Source organism: Capra hircus, chromosome 13 (assembly GCF_001704415.2).
Source record: "Capra hircus breed San Clemente chromosome 13, ASM170441v1, whole genome shotgun sequence".
Lineage (NCBI taxonomy): Eukaryota > Metazoa > Chordata > Mammalia > Artiodactyla > Bovidae > Capra > Capra hircus.
Window position 1 is genome coordinate 65827900 of NC_030820.1, and position 21051 is coordinate 65848950.

General features: G+C 50.1%; 1 long non-coding RNA gene across 1 annotated transcript; it reads right to left on the reverse strand.

Moving 5' to 3' along the window:
- LOC108637372 lies at positions 3708–12297 on the reverse strand. The gene is made up of 3 exons (XR_001918976.1): positions 12187–12297; positions 7966–8308; positions 3708–3742 (listed from the first exon to the last, which is right to left on the reverse strand). It is a non-coding gene; the product is annotated as an uncharacterized LOC108637372 (long non-coding RNA).

The window sequence follows — 21051 nt, forward strand, 5'->3', positions numbered from 1 at the left end:
CTTAGTCACTGTCACTGGAAACGCTATGAACATCCACATGTGTGTTAGAGTTTCCGTGGGCCAGGTCCCACTCCGTCCCCAGATCCGGCTGCCTGAGGAGGACATCACTTATCTTCAGAGTGGCTTGAGGAGAACCCACTCAGAGGCCTCACGTGGCCTGGGGTGGGTCACACAGTTCTAGTCACGTGCCCTGAATCAGCCACCAGGGAGAAGCCTTGACTGTGGTACCTCCAAATGCCCGGCTGGTTTACAGTTTGCCAAACATTCTCCCAAAGGTCACAGCTGAGGAGGAGGAGCTTAAGGGATGAGCACGCGTCCTCTCCCTTTCCGAGATGGGAGACTGAAGTCCCAATGACTCGTGAGTGCCAGGACTTGAACTTGGACCCAGTCCTTGGCCCCTTTCCTGATATTTAACAGCCCTTCAGTGAGTGTCAGCAGGTGGGTGCTGTGATGGCTAGTCTGCTGTGAGGGCCCAGGAGGATCCCAGCACCCCAAGTTTCAGGGGACGGAAGTGTATGCACGACCAAGCACTGGACACAGCCACGTCCCAGGGGAAGGGGCTTCTGCTGAGTGTGTTCTCAGACGTTTACTGAGGGTCTGACACCTCACGCCACGCTAGGCCGGGGGATGCCCAAACGAAGCTTCCGAGAAGCCCAGTGGGAGACTGAGACGTGTACACAGGCTGAGTGTGGAGAGCTGTCCAGTGGGGAGCAGTGGGAGCTGTGTTGGGGCCCCCAGCTCAGCTGTGGGGGGCAGCACAGCCACGTGGCAGAGGGGAATAACTGAGCTGAGTCTTAAAAGCCCAACTGGAGCTGAGACCAGAGGGAAATGATGCTGGGAGAGCAGGGGTCAGACCTCTCGAGCAGATCCGTCCAGCTGCCTGGAGGGGAGACAGCTCTGGAATCGCAAGGCTGCCTCGGTAGGTCCAGCTCCCATAAACTGTCTCCCGTAGAGGCTGTTTGCCAGACAACAGTCCTCTGCTCCACCATCCTTGCTCCGCACTCACTTTGGACAGTGTTGGTGGGATTTGGCACTCTTGAGGCTTGCAGGACCCCACCCTGGCCTGGTTTTCTTCCTGCGTCACTGGTTCCTCCTCAGCAAAGGGACCCAGGTCTCAGTCCTTGATGGCTCTGCCTGCACTTCCTGGGAGATCTCATCCAGGCTCATGGCTTTAAATTCCAACATGCCGATATCTTGCCAACAGATCCCTCCAGACCCCTCGCCCAAACTCCAGACTCATAAATCTGACTTTCTACTTAGGTATCTTCTTCTGGATACCCAACAGGCATCTCAAAGTCCTGACACCAGCAGCCCCAGGCCTGGCTTTTTGTGGTCTTCCCATCTTGGAGAGCTTCTCAGTCCTTTCAGTTGTTGATCCGTGACTCCCCTCTTTCTGTGACACCTCACTTTTGATTCTTAAGTGGTTCCTTGCAACTTGACCTTCAAAATCCAGATTTAGACCCATCTCACTGCTTCCCTCTACTGCCATGGTCCAGCTGGCATCATCTCATGGATGTTGCAGCCACCTGCAATATCCCGCAGACTCTCCAATAGAGAGTCTGTTCTCGACACAGCAGCCAGAAGCATCCTGTTAAAACCCATAAGGTCATGTCCCTCACCTACTCCCAGCTTATTTGGGTAAAGGTCACAGTCCTCACTGGGACCCAGAAGGATCTGCGAGAGCCACTGAAGCTTCTTCCCCTCACTGACCTCAAAGACCACTCCCCTCTTGCCCACTCCCCTCCATCTTCACCGGTCTCCATCTTCCTCAGACATGCCTGGCAAGCCCTGCCTCAGGGCCTTTGCACTTGCTCTTCTCTAGATACTATGCCTCATATGGTAGAACGGCTCCCTTGAAGATGTCCCCATCCTAATCCCTAGAACCTGTGACTATGTCACCTTACATGGCAAAAAGGACTTTGCAGGTGTGGCTAAGGATTTTGAAATGGGGAGAGTATTTTGGATTATCCAGGTGGGCCCAATATAATCACAAGGGTGTTTATGTGTATGTATATATATATATATATATGTACACACATACATGTGTATACATATGTATACATATATACATACCTGTATATATACATGTGTGTGTATATACACACATGTAAATTTTCATTTATTTTCGGCTGTGCTGGGCCTTCACTGCAGTGCTCAGGCTTTGTGCAGCTGCAGCGAGTGGGTCTGCACTTCCTGCTGCTCAGGCTTCCCGCTACTGTGGCTTCTCTTGTGGAGCACAGGCTCTAGGTGCCTGGGCTTCAGCAGCTGTGGCTCTTGGGCTCTAGAGCACAGGCCCAGTAGTTGTGTCACACGGGCTTAATTGCTCCACAGCACGTGGGATCTTCCTGCATCAGGGATCGAGCTGTGTCTCCTGCACTGACGGGCAGATTCTCTACTACTGAGCTACCAGTGAAGCCCCACAAGGGTCTTTATAAGGAAAAGAGGGAGGGAGGAAATGTCAGAGAGAAGAAGATGTGATGACGGGTGGATGCTGGAATGATGCAGGCCTATGAGCCAAGGGATGCAGGCAGCTTCTAGAAGCTCACAGAGGCAAGGTACGGATTCTCCCTGGAGCCTCTGGAAGGAACACAGCTCCCCCAACACCTTGATTTCAGCCCCATGAGACCCATTTTGAACTAACTCAAGAAATGTAAAATACTACATTTGTGTTGTTTTGAGCCACTAAGTTTGTGTTAACTCGCTATAGCAGCAAGAAGAGATGAAAACACCTCACTGCCCTCAGAACATTACTCAGGGAAACCTCTGGCCACCCAATTAAAAAATTCTAATGTTTCCCCCAAACTTCCTATCCACACCCTTTATTTATCTTTTTTCCTTTAGTATGGGTCGGGAAGAGCCCCTGGAGAAGGAAATGACAACCGACCCTAGTATTCTTGCCTGGAGAATTCCAGGGACAGAGGAGCCTGGTGGGCTACAGCCCAGGGGGTCGAAAATGACTGAACAACTGAGCACACACACACCCACATGCAACATACTATGTATTTTACTTACTTTGTCTATTTACTATCTTATACCCCAACTGGAGTGTGAACTCCAAGAAAGGAATTTTATTCTTGCTTAGAGATGAGTCCCTGAGGCCTGCAGGAGTGCCTGGCAGGTAGCAGGCGCTCATTAAACCTCTGCAGCACGGGTGACGGTAGAAGCAGGTGGTCTGCCCTGACAGCACAGCCGGGCGAGTAAACGGCGCCTCTAACCCTCCCTGTGCCCGGACACTGCACGCCTGATACCGCTCCATCTCAAACAACCCCATGAGCCCGGTAGCATTAGCAGCCCCATTTTACAGATGAGAACATGGAGATGCCTGTGCTTGAACTCAGGCAGGCTGACTCTAGGGCCCATTCTCTGGGTCATGCTGCCATTTCCTCCCTGAAATTCTCAAGCAAGCAGGGGATACTCTGGGAGAGAAAAGATTGGGACCTGGTGCTGGGGAACTTTACTTCGCCAAGGACTTAATCACTCGTAGTAAGTTTATGCTCATTAATGAGGAAAAGACGGCAGGGTGAAGTGTTTGGTTTTTAAAAAATTTTATTGAGGTAAAAGTCATGTAACATAAAATTAACCATTTTAGGGACTTCCCTTGTGGTCCAGTGGCTAAGAATGCACTCCCAATGCAGAAGGCTCAGGTTCAATCTCTGGTCAGGGAACTGGATCCCAGATGCTGCAACTAAAGATTTCACATGCCACAATGATGATCAAAGATCCCACATCCCGCAACTAAGACCTGGTGCAAACAAACAAAAAAAATGTGTAAGTGTTCACTTCAGTGACATTTATTACATTTACTGTGTTGTATAACCACCATCTCCATCTAGTTGCAAACCGTTTTTGTCACCCCAAGAGAAAAGCCCACAGCCATTAAACAATTTCTCCGGTTCTCCTCTCCTCACAACCTCAGGCGACCACCTACTCGCTATCCGTCTAAAGGTAGATTTACCCTTCCTGGATATTTGGCATAAATGGAATCACACGCTGGGTGACCATTTATGTCTGCTGTCTTTTGCTTAGCCCAATATTTCTGAGGTTCATCGATGTTGCAGCATGTATCAGCACTTCATTCCTTTTCATAGCTGGATAAAAAGCAACTTGAGTGAAATTTTGGAGCCACTGTTGCATTTTGAATCTAGACCCCATGGAGATGTAGCTGTGTGGTGTTAGGCAAAGAAATTCATATCTTTGGACTTAGCTGGTTCTGTGGATAAGAATCTGCCTGCAAATTCGGGAGACATGGGTTTGATTCCCGGTCCAGGAAGATTCCACATGCCGTGGAGCAACTAAAGCCTGTGAGCCACAACCACTGACCTGCACTCCAGGGCCCGTGAGCTGCAACCACTGAAGCCCCTGCACCTTGAACCTGTGCTCCATAAGAGAAGCCACAGCAATGAGAAGCCCGTGCACTGCAATGAAGACTAGCCCCTGATCACCGCAACTAGAGAAAGCCCGTGTGTGGCAAGGAAGACCTAGTGCAGCCAAAAATAAATAAAAGAAATCCATACCTGATGTTTAGAGACCACCGAATATGGATCCTGTAACAACCTTGCGGGGTTATTGTAAAAATACCCATACTGCGTGTAAATACATGTACCGTGTACTGCTGGAGCAGAGTAGGCAGTTCATAAATGGCAGCAGTGAGCATGATTACTCAATCAAGGACAAGTTTATCATTAAAACATTCTGGGAACTTCCCTGGTGGTCCAGTGGTTGACTCCCTGCTTCCTGTCCAAAAAAATCATTGACACTACCAACAAGCAACAAAAAGGAAAAAAAGTATCAAAAATCTTCTGCACTACAAAAGAAACAACAAAAGGAGGAGGCAACTGGGAAACTGTCAAAAGGTTTTCATGTCCTCTGTCTGATAATGAATCAATATCCAAAATATGTAAGGAAAGCCTACAACTCAGTAACAAAACACAAGTAATCCAATTAGAAAATAAGCAGAAGATCTGAATAGACATTTTTCGACACACACACACACACACAAATATATATATATATATATACACAAATGGCCAACAGGTACACGAAAGGATGCTCAACATGGCTAATCATTGAAGTGAAGTGAAGTCGCTCAGTCGTGTCCGACTCTTTGCGACCCCATGGACTGAAGCCTACCAGGCTCCTCTGTCCATGGGATTTTCCAGGCAATAGAACTGGAGTGGACTGCCGAAATGCAAATTAAAATCACTATGAGATATTTCTTACATCTTTTAGTCTGCCTATTATCAAAAATAGATAAATAGGGTTGGCTAGGATGTGGAGAAAAGTGAACCCTTGTGCACTATTGATGGGGTCATAAATTGGTACAGTCGCTGTGTGAAATAGTATGAGCTTCCTTAAATTAAAAATAGTACTTGTTTAGCAGCTAAGTTGTCTCTGACTCTTTGTGACCCCATGGACTGTAGCCCGCCAAGCTCCTCTGTCCCTAGGATTTCCCAGGCAAGAATACCGGAGTGGGTTGCCATTTCCTTCTCCAAGGGATCTTCATGACTCAGGGATTGAATCTGCATTGCAGGCAGATTCTTTACCACAAGCTACCTGGGAAACCTCAAAATAATACTACAATGAAAAAAAAAAAAAAAAAGACTCTGCACTTGAACTGTAGGGGGCAGGGATTTAATCCCTGGTTGAGAAACTAAAAATCATGCATGCTATACGGTGCAGCAAAAAAAAAAAAAAAAAATTCTGACGTCAAGTCAGCCATGATCTTGTCCCCCAGTTCATTCAAGAAAAGCAAGTACTTAGCTCCCCAGTCCTGGGAAACCCAAGTCAGCGGAGGGGTTCCAGGGCTGAGCTTATGTTTGATTTTGTATTTGTAGAGCTGTTTACATTTTCAGTAGATTTGGTCATCAGTGTTCCCCTTCTTATTTGTTCATCAGTCCTTCTAATCATAGAGGGTGAAAGCTACATGGCAGCAAAGGGGAGAGGAACTACCTTGGAAAATCTTCTAAGTAAGCACATGACAGGAATTCACTAGTCATGGGGAAATGCAAATTAAAACCATGATGTGATACCAGAATGACCAAAATCCATACGACTGACCACACCAAATGTTGGCGAGGGTTTGAAGTGACTAGAATGCTCATACATCACTGATGGAAATGTGAAACGATACAACCCCTTTAGAAGGTCATTTGGGAGTTTCTTTCAAAGGTGTAACATACATCTACCCGATGATCCAACATTCCACTCCCAGGTATCTACCCAAGAGAAATGAAAATATCTGTCCATGAAAGTCTTCTACTAAATTCTAACGAGAAGATTCATAGCAGCTTTCCTCATCATAGGCAAAAACGGGGACTAGCCCAGAGGCTCATCACCAGTACAGTGGAAAAGCTGTACAGCATTTATGTGATAAAATACTACACGCCATAAAGGAAGCATCCTACTCACTCAAAATAATAGGAATGACCCTCAAAACTGTCACGCTGAAGAAGCTAAAAATCCCCACAAACACACAGATACAATATATACTGCCTAGTTCTATTTGTATGGGATTGTAAATCAGATGAAACTAACCTGTGGTAATAGGAATCAGATCTGGTTTTTTTCCTCCACTGGGAGAAGGGCTGCCTAGGAAGGGGCACGAGAAAACTTTCTGCAGTGATTGAAATGTTCTGTACCTTGCTATGCAATCATCAAAGTTGAATGCTGAAGATCTGAGCATTTCACTATGTGTAAACCACACCTTCATAAAAAAAAGAAAATTCATATGGGCCAAACACTAAGCTATGCAGTTTGTATACATCATGTTATTTAACCTGGCAGCAAATCCCATGGGTAGATGTTATTGTCTCTGCTTTACAGATGAGACAATTGAGGCTCAGAAAAGTTAAGCAACTTTCCTCAGGACACACAGCTAGAAAAATGAGATTAGAATCCAGGTAGTGTGATTTCAAAGCCCATGACTCAGGGGTCCTCTCTTTTCACTCTACCCATTCTCTTCCCTATGATTTTACGGTTGGGGAAACTTGAGTCCCCGTGAGGAGACTTAGCTTCTTGGCATCAGAGTCAAATTAGAAGCCATATCTCTGGAAATTTCTTACTGTTATCACACAACCTCACTTGGGCAAAGAGGTCAAGTTCACTCCCACTTCTGCCCAGTCGTGGCATGGGAGTGAGAAGTACAATTAAAAAAAATTTTTTTTAACCCAGTTCAGTATTGTTGCCTGGAAAATCTCACGAACAGAGGAGCCTAGCAGGCTACAGTCCATGAGATCGCAAGAGCCAGACACAACTTAGTGACCAAACCACCGCCATTGTTGTAATCTGTTGGTCGGTACTTATTAAGCGTTTCTGCAATGTGAGCTTTTAATTCTGACAGTTTGGAGTTACTTTTAATCCTTAAAGTCTGTGTTTCTAGAGACAAAGGTCTTTTAAATGTTTGCTTTTTATTACAATTTTAAAACACTTTCATGTCAATTTTTATTAGGAATACCATTTCTTTGAAGTATTTGGGTTTGAATCATGAGAATATGCATTCTTAATAAAGATCATTTATAACCCCCCAATTTTTTTTATTGAGGTAAAAGTCACATAACACATTCTGTTTTAACCATATTTAAGTGTATAGTTCAGTGGCACTAACTATACGACTGTACGACTCTCATCGCCATCTATTTCCAGGATTTTTCACCTTCCTAAACTGAAACTCTGTCCCCATTAACCACTAACTCCCCATCTCCCCTCCCACCCCCTACCCTGACCCCTGCCATTTACCAACATACAAAAAGTACCATTTTTTAAAGAGTTGAATATAACAGTTGTATTATGAGAGACACAAACTCGGGGCCTGGATATCCAGTGACTTCGAAATAAGAGATGGGGTTATCCATCTGTCCCTGCACTGCTGGAGCAGTTCCGGTGGTTTTCTGTGAATGGTGGAAGCTCACCATTCAAGTTCACTGCAATTAAACCATGCTTCCCCCTAGATCCCCCAACCAGACTCACCTGTTACCTCCCTCTGTGTCTTCTTGAGTTACAAGATGTCCAAACCATCCAGCGAGCTCTCCTTTGCTTAATTTAAGTGGAGCAAGCAAGATAAGTTGCTGATCTTCTTTTGACCATCAGAGTTCTGGAATGGATTAGTGCCAAGAACAACAAAAGCAGCCAACCTAATTTGGTTTTAACTCACATCCAATCAGTCAGGCTTCACAGTGGCTGTTGTCAGGTTCAGTCCACCATGCTGTTTAAAAAGCAGCGTTGTCCTTGGTGTTCACTGAGGATGCCACCTTGCATTTTGGGACAGTTTGGCTCAAACCATGAGAGTTTCCTTTCTTCAAAGCCTGAATCTCTGGGATGAAAAAAAAAAGTAAATATATATATATATATATATATATATATAAAAGTTATATATATATATATAAGTAAATTTATATATATATATCTCCCAATTCTGTCTCTGTCCGCTAAAGAGAAACTTAATCTTAACATTTCTTTGTCTCCTGTTTAACAGTTGCAGAATGTATTTCATGGTCTGTCTTTTCTCTGGAACTGGCAAATGGTGTTGTGATGAATCACCCTGCTCCTTGGGAATGTTTTGCTCCAAGAGCTCAAGGGGGTACGACAAGATGATAAACAGCCTCTGGAATGATCCCTCCTCCCCTGCCTGGCGCCTGGCATCTGTGGGTTCACAGAACTGGACCGTGGCTGAGCTTCCAGAGGCTGCTGCATGTAGCCCAGTTTTGCAGATGAGGAAACCTAGGCTTTAGCATTTCTGGGAGGAGAGCCATGGAACAGGGCCAGGACCATCTGAGCGTGATTCACATTATGTGCATGGACCGTGCCTTTGTCGCTCTGAGCTTCAGCTTCCTCCCCTGGAGCGTGAGCACGAGAAGCCAGATGTCCCTTTCATTTTCCATTTTTCAGGGCCTCTGTGCCTCTGCACGTCCACTCGGTAGGGACGCTAAGCCCGAAATGTGGTACTCTGCCTGGGAGCCAGAGAAGGATCAAAGTCTGTGGCCCTTCACAAGGCACCGCCGGCTTCGGTTCAGATAAGATCCGTTCAACAAATACACCCACACCTCAGTTCTGTGCAGATCCTGAGCTGGGCACTGCTGTGGATCAGATGTGGCCTCTGCCTTCAATCTGCGGAGCCAAGTGGACATGCAGACAATTGGATAGACAATCAGATAGGCAAGTCTGGTGATGTGATACCTGAGGGGCTCTGGGAATGCAAGGGAAGTCCCTCATCCAGCCTGGAAGAGAATCAGGGAAAGCTTCTAGGAGGAGGTGACAATGCCAGAGGATTAGCATCTGGTGGCACTGATGAAGGAGGGGTTGACCAATGGAATGAGGTGTTGGGCAAGACCCTTCCCTACCCTGGGCCTAAAACTCCCCGGAGCACACTTCCAGGGGGATGGCTAACTCAGCTGAGAGCTGTGGTCACTCTGGACTTTCTGAAGTGGGGAAAGTGTTTGCTAGACTCTTTCTCTTTCTTTTTTTTCAATTAAATTTTTTGGAATATAGTTGCTTTAGAATGTGTTAGTTTTTACTGTACAGCAAAGTATATCAGTCATGCATATACATATATCCCCTCCCTTTTGGAGGTCCTTCCCATTCAGGTCACCACAGTACTAAGTAGAGTTTCCTGTGCTATAGAATAGGTTCTCATTCTCATCCCAGGCTCCTCCCTCCATGGGATTCTCCAGGCAAGAGTGCTGGAGTGGGTTGCCATTTCGTTCTCCAGGGGATCTTCCCAACCCTGGGATTACCCAGGTCTCCCGCATTCCAGGCAGATGCTTTAACCTCTGAGCCACCAGGGAAGCCCAGGTTCTCATCAGTCATCTGTTTTATACATAGTATCAATAGTATGCATGTGTCAATCCCAATGAGTCCTCCCCATCGCCCCACTTCCTCTTGATGTTAAGTTTCTGAACATGGAGGGCGCCTAGTCCAGCAGCCAGGCAAGGCTGCTTGTTCTGGCATTTGAGCACCCTGGTCCCCTACGGGCCCACAGTCCCCAGGAAGCACCAGGGCGCCCCACAGACCTCTTGGCTCTGACAGAGCCCTGGTTTGTGTGGGAATACCGGGGGTGGAGAGAGGTGACAGTGAGTCATCCGCCTCCCCTAACCCCACACCCTGTCCTCGGTCCCCTGAAGAAAATCTGTGGGCGGGAGGGAGTGCTCCATGCTAACACAGGACTGCGGCACCACCGGCTGGACCACATCAGAAAGGAAGTCATTCTGAAGTGTCCATCCCTCTGGCAAATGGCGGGCGTCCCTGTCCCCAGATGGGCAGCGTGGCAGCCCAGGACCCTCAGCCCCTGTTAGCTGCCTCCGTCTCTCTCCTGCTCTCCCCAGCTAGACTTAGATGTTGGAAAATGTGAGTCCACTTTCTCTGTCCTCCTCTCCCCTTCCCGTTCCTTCCGGACCTCTTGTGATCCAGCTCCCAGCTCCTATTCCTCTGCACCCACGCTGTGTCTCTATCCCCTGGACACTCTGTCATCCCGACCTTCTCTCAGGTGACCCCTGGCAACATCAGGATGACCCAGAAGAACCACCTTCTGGGAAGCCCAGGATTCCCTTCGGAGGCACCCCCCGCCCATGGTCTTTTAGACATGAGGGCTTCTTGAGACTCTGCCTGGCTTTCTTCTCATCCTATACGCTACAGCCTACTCCAAGCCTCAGTTTCCTCATCAAGGAAATGGGCATAATAACGGTACCTATTCCTAGGGGTTGATGAAGGGATTAAATTGCCTGATGCAGAATGTGTGCAATGAGTGTTGGCTGAAGTATTCATTTTTTCCACATCACCATGGATACTTAAAAGGTTTTTCCAACATAATTTGGCCAACACTGAACTTGTGACTTTTTGCCCTCAGCTGGCTCCTACCCAGGCTTCCCCATCTCAGCTAATGGCAACTCCATCCACTCAAATCAAAAGCCTGGGGATTCATCTCGATTCTGCCCTTTGTGTGCTCCCACGCTCCCGATGCAAGTAAGGACTGTGGGTGCTTCCTCCACACGCAATTGAATCATGCTCTCCACCTCCCCTGCCCCCCTGCCATCTCCCCTGCCCCCGCCCCTGGGCTGAGCCACCTACACCACCCCCCCAGAGGGCATCCCAGCCTCCTCGCCCGCCTCTCTGCTCTTACCTGCCCCCCTATAATCCCCCTCTGAGCAGCTGCCAGGGGGATATTTCAAAAACATACATTGAATCGTGTCACTCCCTCTTGCTTAACATCTATAGGCTTTTCAGCGCATTTAAATAAAGTTCAAGGCTCTCGCTACAGCCCAGGAAACTCCAGGCCCTTTTCCAGGCTCCAGCTTCACCTTTCTGCCTGCCCTCCGCTACCCCAACTGCTCCACCCAGACCAACTCAAGCCCATTCTCACCTCAAGGCCTTTGCCTGAACGCTCTTCCTCCCAAATCCTTGTATGGCCAGTCTGTTTATCTTTCAAACTTCAAAGCTAAAATTCAACCCTGGTGGTGCAGAGGTTAAAGTGTCTGTCTGCAATGTGGGAGACCTGGGTTCGATCCCTGGGTCAGGAAGATCCCCTGGAGAAGGAAATGGCACCCCACTCCAGTACTCTTGCCTGGAGAATCCCATGGACGGAGGAGCTTGGTGGGCTACAGTCCACGGGTCGCAAAGAGTCGGACACGACTGAGCGACTTCACTTCACTTCACTGAGAAGCTCTCCCAGACCTGCTGTCCTCAGCGCCCCCAACTCTTCCCCATCACGCTCCGGGCTTCCTCTCACCCTAGCAGGTAGCACGACCCGCCTTTCTATCGGTTTGTGCTCTGGGTTTTTTATCCATCACCCCTCACACCAACCGGTGAACTTCACAGAGGCAGGGGCTGTGTGTATTTTATCAACCATTGTGTACCCACAAGATGATGAAGTAAATATTTAATCAACTCCCAAGTCCTTAACCAGATCTCTGCTCCTGGGCTCTGTGACCTTGGGGAAGTCTCTCACCCTGTCTGGGCCTTGGGTTTCCTGTGCCCAGCAGGTAACCGGACTCCTCCTCGTCCTGGCCCCAGGTGCAGCGGGGAGGGAGGCAGCCTGGCTGGCACCATCACCTGCGGCAGACAGTGCTCCACAGTGTTTACTGAGCGGCACTGAGTCAAACAGCCCTGCCCTCAAGGCCCTGAAAACACAGATGCCAGAACCTCCAGGAATGAGAAGCCAGAGGGGAGCTAGGCTCAAGGCCCCGGGAGCTCTCTTACCTGCTGGATGGTTGCGAGTCCTCAGTCGCTCAGTCGTGTCTGACTCTTTGTGACCCCATGGGCTGCAGCCCGCCAGACTCCTCTGTCCATGGAAGTCCCCAGGCAAGAGTATTGGAGTGGGTAGCCATGCCCTCCTCCAGGGAATCTTCCTGACTCAGAGATCGAACCCAGGTCTCTTGCATCGCAGGTGACTTCTTTACTGTCTGAGCCACCGGGGGTGATTAAATATGTCTAACTATTGGGAGGAAGATGCGGTAGAAGTTGAGGACAGACCACAGCGACAGGAGACGGCAAGAGACCTGGGGCTGCGGGGAGGTGCGTCCCCAGACCCCGTCACTGGGATGGGAGAGGCATCAGACAGGGAAGGCCGGGTTCCTCTCTGGCTCCTGCTGGGCTCCCCTACCCTCCCAAGCCCCTCCCTGAGCCAGCAGGAGTACGGGGAGAAGGTGAGGCCAGACTTGGAGTGTGACCTGAGTGGCTGGCCCAGTTCCTGGTGTGGAAGGCTGAGAGAATGTGTTAGCCTCAGGCAGGGGCCGAGACAGGCCTGGCAGTGTTTCTGTGGAGCTGGGAAATCCAGGCCTGGGATTCCTGTCCTGACAAGCCTGGGGCCTGTTCAGTGTCAAACCCTGTGGGTAAGGGGGGGCAGTGCTGGGGTACAAGGATGACCCCGGCCCAAACTCTACCCGCTTGGAGCTCTTGGCCTGTGGTGGGGGGAATGGTCAACTGAACATTGCTTGTGAGACAGGCAAATGAGGTTTGTGAAACTTTGACCCAGCCTGGGGGAATCACCATGTGTGCGTATTTGTGGCTCAGTTGTATCTGACTCTTTGCATCCCCATGACTATATAGCCCACCAGGCTCCTCTGTCCATGGGATTCTCCAGGCATGAATACTGGAGTGAGTTGCCATGCCCTTCTCCAGGAGATCTTCCAGACCCAGGGATCAAACTCTGGTCTCTAGCATTGCAGGCAGATTCTTTACCAACTGAACCACCAGGGAAGCCTAGGAGGGGTCAGGGGAGGGGCCAAAGCATGAAGAGGATTAACCTGGGAGGAGAGGCGGGGAAAGAATCATCCCTTGTGGAACAGAGAGCAAAGGTGAGACAGTGCTGCTGGTTCAGTTCAGCCCTGGGGAGGATGCAGACAGGACTGGAGAGGCTGTCCGGCCCTGTGTGGCCTCCTTTATGGGCTGTGGCCTGAGGCCACAGGGGAGCCACTGAAGGACAGAGTTGTGTTCTGAAAATAGGAAGGTGAGGGCTGTTAGAGGAAGAGTGGGGGATGCAGAGACCAGAGGCCGGGAGATCATGAAGAGGCCGGGATGCTGTCTGGATGCTCCAAGCCCACCTGAGCTCCGGGGGTGGGGGAGTATCCAGGATGCCAGAGTGGGGGAGGGGAGCGTGTCCTGGGGAAGGATCTGGAGGATGATGGACAGATGGGTCCAAAGCTCTAAAGAGAGACCAAGACATGGGAGTGGGGCTGGGGTGAAGCTGGCTGGGTGCTCCCTTCTGGACTCTTCTCCCTCTGGCTCTCTGGAGGCAGGGAGCAGGCTTGGTCATGGAATGTGAGGGAGTTAACAGCCCGGGGGCTATCCTGAAGCCAAAGGGAGTCAGAAGTGAGGGACAAAATCTCTGTAGGATGGACAGTTGTGGAGGCGTGTTGGGACTCATTTGAGGTCTCAGAGGAACTGGAGCGCCTGTGGCCTCCGGCAGTGACCTGGATCAGCCTCCTTTATTGGCTTGTCCTCTTCCGCGTCTCTTCCTGTCCCCTCCCTGCGGCTTCTGCGATCCCTTCCCAGAGGACTGTGGCCTCAGGCTCTGCTTTGGGAGAACCAGACCGAGACGGAGATGAGTGGGAGCCTGTAGACTGTGGGCTCCTCCTGGGCTACTGTGGGCTGTGCCCTCGGCCCCAGACCCAGACCCCGGGCCAAGGAGCACCCCCTCCTCATTACCTGCCTCTGCCCCATCCTGCAAGGGCTTGTGGACATACACAGGGTGAGCCAAGGTCGAGGGAAAGGGAAATAGCAGGGCCCCAGAACATTATGGAAGAGAACCAGGCACTTCCCCTGGGAGCCTGGCTCTTCCTCATCAGGTGGGGCCGGGAGCAAAATGAGCCACAGGATCCCAGGTGGAGGCACTTGGGGGTGGAGGGTGGGGATAGGTCACCCAGAGTGGGTGGGGAGAGGCCAGGTGCAGGGCCAGCTCACCCTCATGGACCTTGGCGCCCAGGAACCCTGAGCTGTGGAGTCTACGACCAGGCCTGGCCCTGGGCGTCCAGACCAGTGAGGCAGCCAATCGAGTCACAGATAATCTCTATCACTTTCTATTGCCCCCGTATCACAACCTCAACCAATCCTGAATATTCACTGGAAGGACTGATGTTGAAGCTGATGTGCCAATACTTTGGCCACCTGATGCAAGAGCCAACTCATTAGAAAAGATCCGGATGCTGGGAAAGATTGAAGGCAGGAGGAGAAGGGGACGACCGAGGATGAGATGGTTGGATGGCATCACTGACTCAATGGATATGAGTTTGAACAAGCTCTGGGAGATGGGGAAGGACAGGGAAGCCTGGTGTGCTACACTTCATGGGGTTGCAGAGCCTGACACGACTGAGCAACGGAACAACAACAAAAATCATGACCTCATTTTAGAAAATTTAAAACATAAAGATAAGCACAGAAGAAAAAATCATTAAGCTCATCTGTGAGTTTCCCCCTCACACCCTACCCCCGGGACAACTGCTCGAAACATGGTAGTGTTTATTCCTTTTATTTTCCCTACTCCCACATTTTTTTAAAAACAGAAATGGGATTATATTGTTAATACTATAACATTTAAATGTACTAGTAGAGTATGAACTCTTTCCAGGGCAAAATACATAGATGTACACTGCTAATTTTAAGACTGTCACAGCTGTCCACTTTTCTAATGGAACCGTAAACTGGCTACACCAGAAATAATAATAATAACAATAGTAATAATATCCATTTACTGAGCATCTAGTATGTGTCATGGTCCCATAAAGAAGGCTAAGTGCCAAAGAATTGATGCTTTTCAACTGTGGTGCTAGAGAAGACTCTTCAGAGTCCCTTGGAGAGCCAGGAGATCAAACCACTCAATCCTAAAGGAAATTAGCCCTGAATATTCAATACGTACTGATGTTAAAGCTGAAATCTCCAATACTTTGGCTACCTGATATGAAGAGCCTACTCATTAGAAAAGACCCCGATGCTGGGAAAGATTGTGGGCAGGAGGAGAGGAGGGTGACAGAGGATGAGGTTGTTGGATGGCATCGTCGACTCAATCGACATGAGTTTGAGCAAGCTCCAGGAGATACTGAAGGACAGGGGAGCCTGGTGTGCTGTGGTCCCTGGGGTCACAAAGAGTTGGACGTGGCTGAGTGACTGAATAAGAAGAAGAAGCATGCGTCATGCTAAGCACTAAAAACCAAAGGAAATGTGTACAGTTACCCCTAGTTTACAAATGATACCAGTGAGGATGACAGGGTCAGGTGCCTTGCCCAAGGCCACAGAACTATCCAGGCAGGATTCAAAGTCCTGTCTTCACAGTTGCTCTTAATCATGATATCTGGCCACCTCGTAGGCTCCTTTCCCAGGCCCCCATAAATTCTGATAAACTGAAGCTCTGAGTCTGCCTTTTGCCCGTTCCACTCAGAGGGAAGCTTTGTATTGGGGTCGACAGAATGGGGGTTGGTGGGGCAACCCTTTCCATCTCCCCTGCCTGTTCCCTTAATTAAGGCTCCCTAGACGTGGCATCGAACATTTCCCCTCAGCAGCTATGGAAACAACGCTGGCCAGACAGAGGAAGGGACTTGCCCAAGATCACACGATACAGAGGCTGTACCAGACTTCCAATTCCCCACCCCAGGTGTGGACAGAACCTGCAGGATGCATGGGACATAGAGCCTAGAGGCCCCCACTGCAAAGACAGGGTTCGTGCCAGTCTTGCTCGCTGCTGATCTGCCTGCCAGGCAGAAGGCATGAATGGGTAGAGAGGATACAGGGACCAGGAGGGGTCTATGCAGAAGCCCTCTGGGAGGAGCTTAGGATGGGCTGAGGAGGGCAACTGGGGTTTGGACCAGCGGAGGGGAGAGGGAGGGCAATCACGGGCAGATGAATGGAGGTAGGAAGGAGAAAGTATACTTTGGAGGGCAGGGGCGGGACACGAGACCAAGAGTCTGAGTCTTTGAGTGACCAGAGCAGACCCCGGAGGCTCCGAGCCCAGACTTCGGGGCAGTCCCCCCAACCAGCAGAGCCCGGCCCCGGGGTAATTCCTGAACAAGAGCAGAAGGAGGAAGTTGTATAAGCGACGCTCAGCTGGTGAGTGGGAGGCAGGGCTGGGTTTCATTTCCAGACAGTCCTGGAGTTGTTCAGCTCTGGTGGCCGCCCCCGCCCTCGCCCATCCCCACTGCCTCTGCCCTTGATTCAAGGCAGTGGTGAACCCGAAAGCCCAGGGGAGGTCAGGAAGGAGGCATCAAGACCAAGAAATGGGGAAGTCCCGTCCCGTGGGAATGCCCTCAGGGAGCTGCTCTATGCGTTTCCTTCTCTGCCAGACCAGGTGGTGAACTCTGGTGGCTGGGGCTGCAGTTTCCACATCCTCTCTCCCTGGCAAACTTCTTCCCATCCTTCAAGACCCAATTGAAAGGTCCTTCACCTAGGAAGCCCCCAAGAAAGCCCCACCAAAGCGACTTGACAAATCGCTCCCTCTCTGAGCTTTCCAGCACTCAGACTGCACTTGAAAATAAGGAATCATTGTTTGTTGAGAAATTTCAGTGCCAAAAGTGCTGTATTAGATCCCCCAGAGCTCCAACACCTTATTGCCTCCTCTTAGCATCACTGAGTATCACAGAGAGAAGGTTCCATTACCAGCTCCTTTCCATGAAGCAGCATCGTGAGGCTTAGGGAGATCACGTGGGTTGCAGATGGTGGGGCTGAATCTTCCGAACATGGAAGTTCATGGCTCTCTGGCTCTCCTGCTCAGGGTGTTTCAGTATCTGTTTCCCCTTCTGATTTGAGAGCCCTCAATGGGCAGGGTCTGTATCCCTGCACACTTAGCCCAGGGGAGGTGCTGACCTATGGACAAAACTCTGAAACTCTCAAGGACCTAGGCTGTGTCCTGTGTACAGTAGGTATTTGATAAATACCTATGCCATCCAGAACACTTGATCCTAGTTCAGGCTGTCATGAACTTGCATATGACCTTGGGAATATCTCTTCCATTCCCCAGTCCTTGGTTTTCCAAGTTTTAAAAGGAAATGTTTAGTGGCAACTCTCTTGGCTTCCTGTCTATCCTAAAATTCTGTCCTTTGTTAAAGAACATAACGTAGCATATGGTGGCAGTGGTTTTAGTCACTAAATCATGTCCGACTCTTGGGACCCCATGGACTGAAGCCCACCAGGCTCCTCTGTCCATGGGATTTCCCAGGCAAGACTACTGGAATGGGTTGCTATTTCCTTCTCCAGGGGATTTCCCCACCCAGGGATCGAACCCTCATCTCCTGCATTGCAGGCAGATTTTTTACCACTGAGCCACCAGGGAAGCCCAACATGGCATATATTCCCCAACTGGTTGCCCCTATAACTGCCATCTTCCATCAGGATGGTAGATTTGTTCCAATGAATGAGCCAATCTCAGTGTACTATCGTTAACTAAGGTCCATAGTTCATTCAGAGTGCTAGGTTTTCCCCTAATGTCCTTTTTCTGTTCCGGTATCCCAACCAGGATGTCATATTACATTTAATCATCGTGTCTCCTTCTGCTCCTCTTGGCTGTGAAAATTTCTTGGACTTTCCTTGTTCTCTATGACCTTGACAGTTTAGAGGAGAACTGGTCTGCTGTTTAGTACAATGTCTTTGGACTGTGTCTGATGTCTTTCTCATGATGACATTGGGATTGTGGATTTGGGAGAGGAAGACCACAGAGGTGAAGTGCTATGTTCGTCACATTATATCAAGGGCACATATTATCATCGTGACCTATCTCTGTTGATGTAGATCTTGACCACCTGGCTGAGAGAGTGTTTGTCAGGTCTCTCCAAGGTAATGTTACTGCCTCCTACCCCATGCTGTCCTCTCTCGGAGGAAGAGAGGGAGCTGGGAGTTATGCACCCTTCCTTGAGTTACCATTGTTTTCTTCTTTAGTATCTACTTTTCAAAGTACTCCCACAGAACATTGCTACGTTCCATCTATCCAACAGACCTGGGAAATGTGGGAGATGGAGACGTTTCATGAGATGGAAGCGGAGGCTCAGGGTAGGAGGGGTCGGGGTGGCATCCAGCTCTGTGGGTCCCGCCTCTCCCTACTGGACGTGAAATACGTCCAAGGTCTGGGTGGGACAGAACCACAGAGCCTGAGTTTCAGACTCAGGAGGGCTTGAGATTAAGGTCCTGCCCTCCCTCCCCGGGGCACATCGCCTTGCCTCGCCTCAGTTTTCTCATCTGTAAAACAGGAATAACAATAGCTCCCACCCTGTAGTGCCATGAAGAACAAGCACATTGCTATGCAGAGACCCCAGAACAGGGGGCTCTGGACACTGTCACTGTGGGCTGTTGCGATGCTGATTATTTTCACAAGCATTCTTTGAAGCCCTCCTGTTGCAGACTGTCTCCTCTCAGCTCAGCAGGTTTCTCACCCCCTCTGATGTCTGGGGTCACAGCTCTGGCTGCAGATTTCCGCCCTGCCCTCTACCCTCCTGCCAGGTCAGGCAGATCAAGGGCCCTGGTTCCTTTTATCTTTTCTCACAAACATTCTGAGATTATGGCGGAAGGAGGCTTGGGGTGGAGGAGGGCAGGTTCTGCTGGCCAGTAACTCTCTGTGTGACCTTGGGAGAGTGTCTGTCCCTCTCTGGGCCTCAACTGAGGGGAGTGATGTGATGAATAGCTGAGTTTCTTAGTTGGGGGGGGGGACAAGAGTCTCCCCTATTTTCACATGGGCAGCCTCTGTTCTGTCTCCAGACTCCAGGCTGAGAATAGAAATTGAAATCACACATTTCCACCTGTGAAGTGACCGTACAGACCCAGAAGGTGGGCCGCAAGGATTCTAAGTGTGCCGGGTGGCATTCAGAGGTCAGCGCGGTCACTCACTGGTCTTCGCTTGGGCTCTCTCTGCTCAGGTGCTCACTGTCTCCATCCCTCCCTGGAGGTGGGCAGATGCTGCAGGAGCCTGCAGTTGGCTGACCACCTCTCCAGAGCTCGGCCTCTGAGGACACATATGCTCACTTGCTCCCAGCTCTCATGGGATTGGGGGCACTCCCTTGGCATCCTGGGTCTTAGGCCTTCGGGCCAGTTTGGCCTCACTCCCTGGAATATAGGTTTGTGCCTCCCCCCCCCCCACACACACATACACCCTGTAAGCCAGGGGCTCCATCTCCCCTGGTCCTCAGCTGTAGTTGCCATCAGCCCAGAGCCCCCCAGACTGCTCCTCCCACCCCTCCATCTGCTCCCTGCTCAGGGACAGCACCTCTCGGCCAACCGTCCATGGCTCCCCATTGCCTCCAGGACAGAAGCCAAGCCTGACATTCAAGCATCTTCAGGGCTCCCCCAGCCTCCCTTCCCACCTCCCTTCCCCCAGCCCAGGTGCCCACTGCTCATTCCACTGTGCTCCTTTAGCTCGGCCTGCGCTTGCTTCCAAACAGGGTTTTCAGCCTCTGTGTCTTTGCTCACGCCTTCTCTGCCCATCTTTCATCTGCAACTACTTCCTCCGGCTTCTATAGTCTCCATAGACATCCTCCTTCCTTCACCTGGACTCCATCACACATGCAGAGTCAGAGCCCCTTCCCTCCACACCCAATGCTTGCCCATCACTGTGCCAACCACCACACCATCACTCTTCCCTGCTCCTCCAGACTGTGAACATCTCCAAGGCAGAGACCAGACTTGGCTTGTTCACTACTGAATCCCAGAGGTGAATGTGCAGAGCACAGATCCTTAGCATACAGTAGATGCTCGGTAAATATTGACTGACCAGAGGAAGGAAGAATAAGGCTTAGCCAGGGGCTGGCGGGGAGAGGGCATTCCAGGCAGACAGACCAGAGCAGGCGCTTCAGGGTGGAACAAGCTGCTGTGATAACAGGGAGGCAGGCTTCCCATAGTCAAAGTCACGCTTCCCATAGTCAAGGCTATGGTTTTTCCAGTAGTCATGTATGGATGTGAGAGTTAGACTCTAAAGAAAGCTGAGCGCCAAAGAATTGATGCTTTTGAACTGTGGTGTTGGAGGAGACTCTTGAGAGTCCCTTGGACAGCAAGGAGATCCAACCAGTCCATCCTAAAGGAAATCAGTCATGAATATTCATTGGAAGGACTGATGCTGAAGCTGAAACTCCAATACTTTGGCCACGTGATGCAAAGAACTGACTCATGGGGAAAGACCCTGATGCTGGGAAAGATTGAAGGCAGGAGAAGGGGATGACAGAGGATGAGATGGTTGGATGGCATCAGCGACTCAATGGACATGAGTTTGAGTAAACTCCGGGAGTTGGCAATGGACAGGGAAGCCTGGTGTGCTGCAGTCCATGGGGTCACAAAGAGTCAGACGTGACTGAGCGACTGAACTGAACTGAACTGATTGAGGCTTCCCAAGAAAGGCCTGAGCAGTTAGCGAGGCTGATGCACTGGACATCTCTGTGTAAACTGCAAATTGTAGCGCCAGGAGAGGTGCCAAACCCATTTCACAGCCTCAGGCCAGAGTCTGTCTTCTTTTCCACCTTGTCCTGTAGCCCTGAGCCTGGTTCTTCGAATCGCAGCAGACTATCTAGGGAATGAAAGGATGGGTCTGGAATTTCCCACCCAGCGCCTTCAGCTTCCCAGTGGCTTTCCAAGGATGTGCTGGGCTCAGGGTGGGTGAGGCGA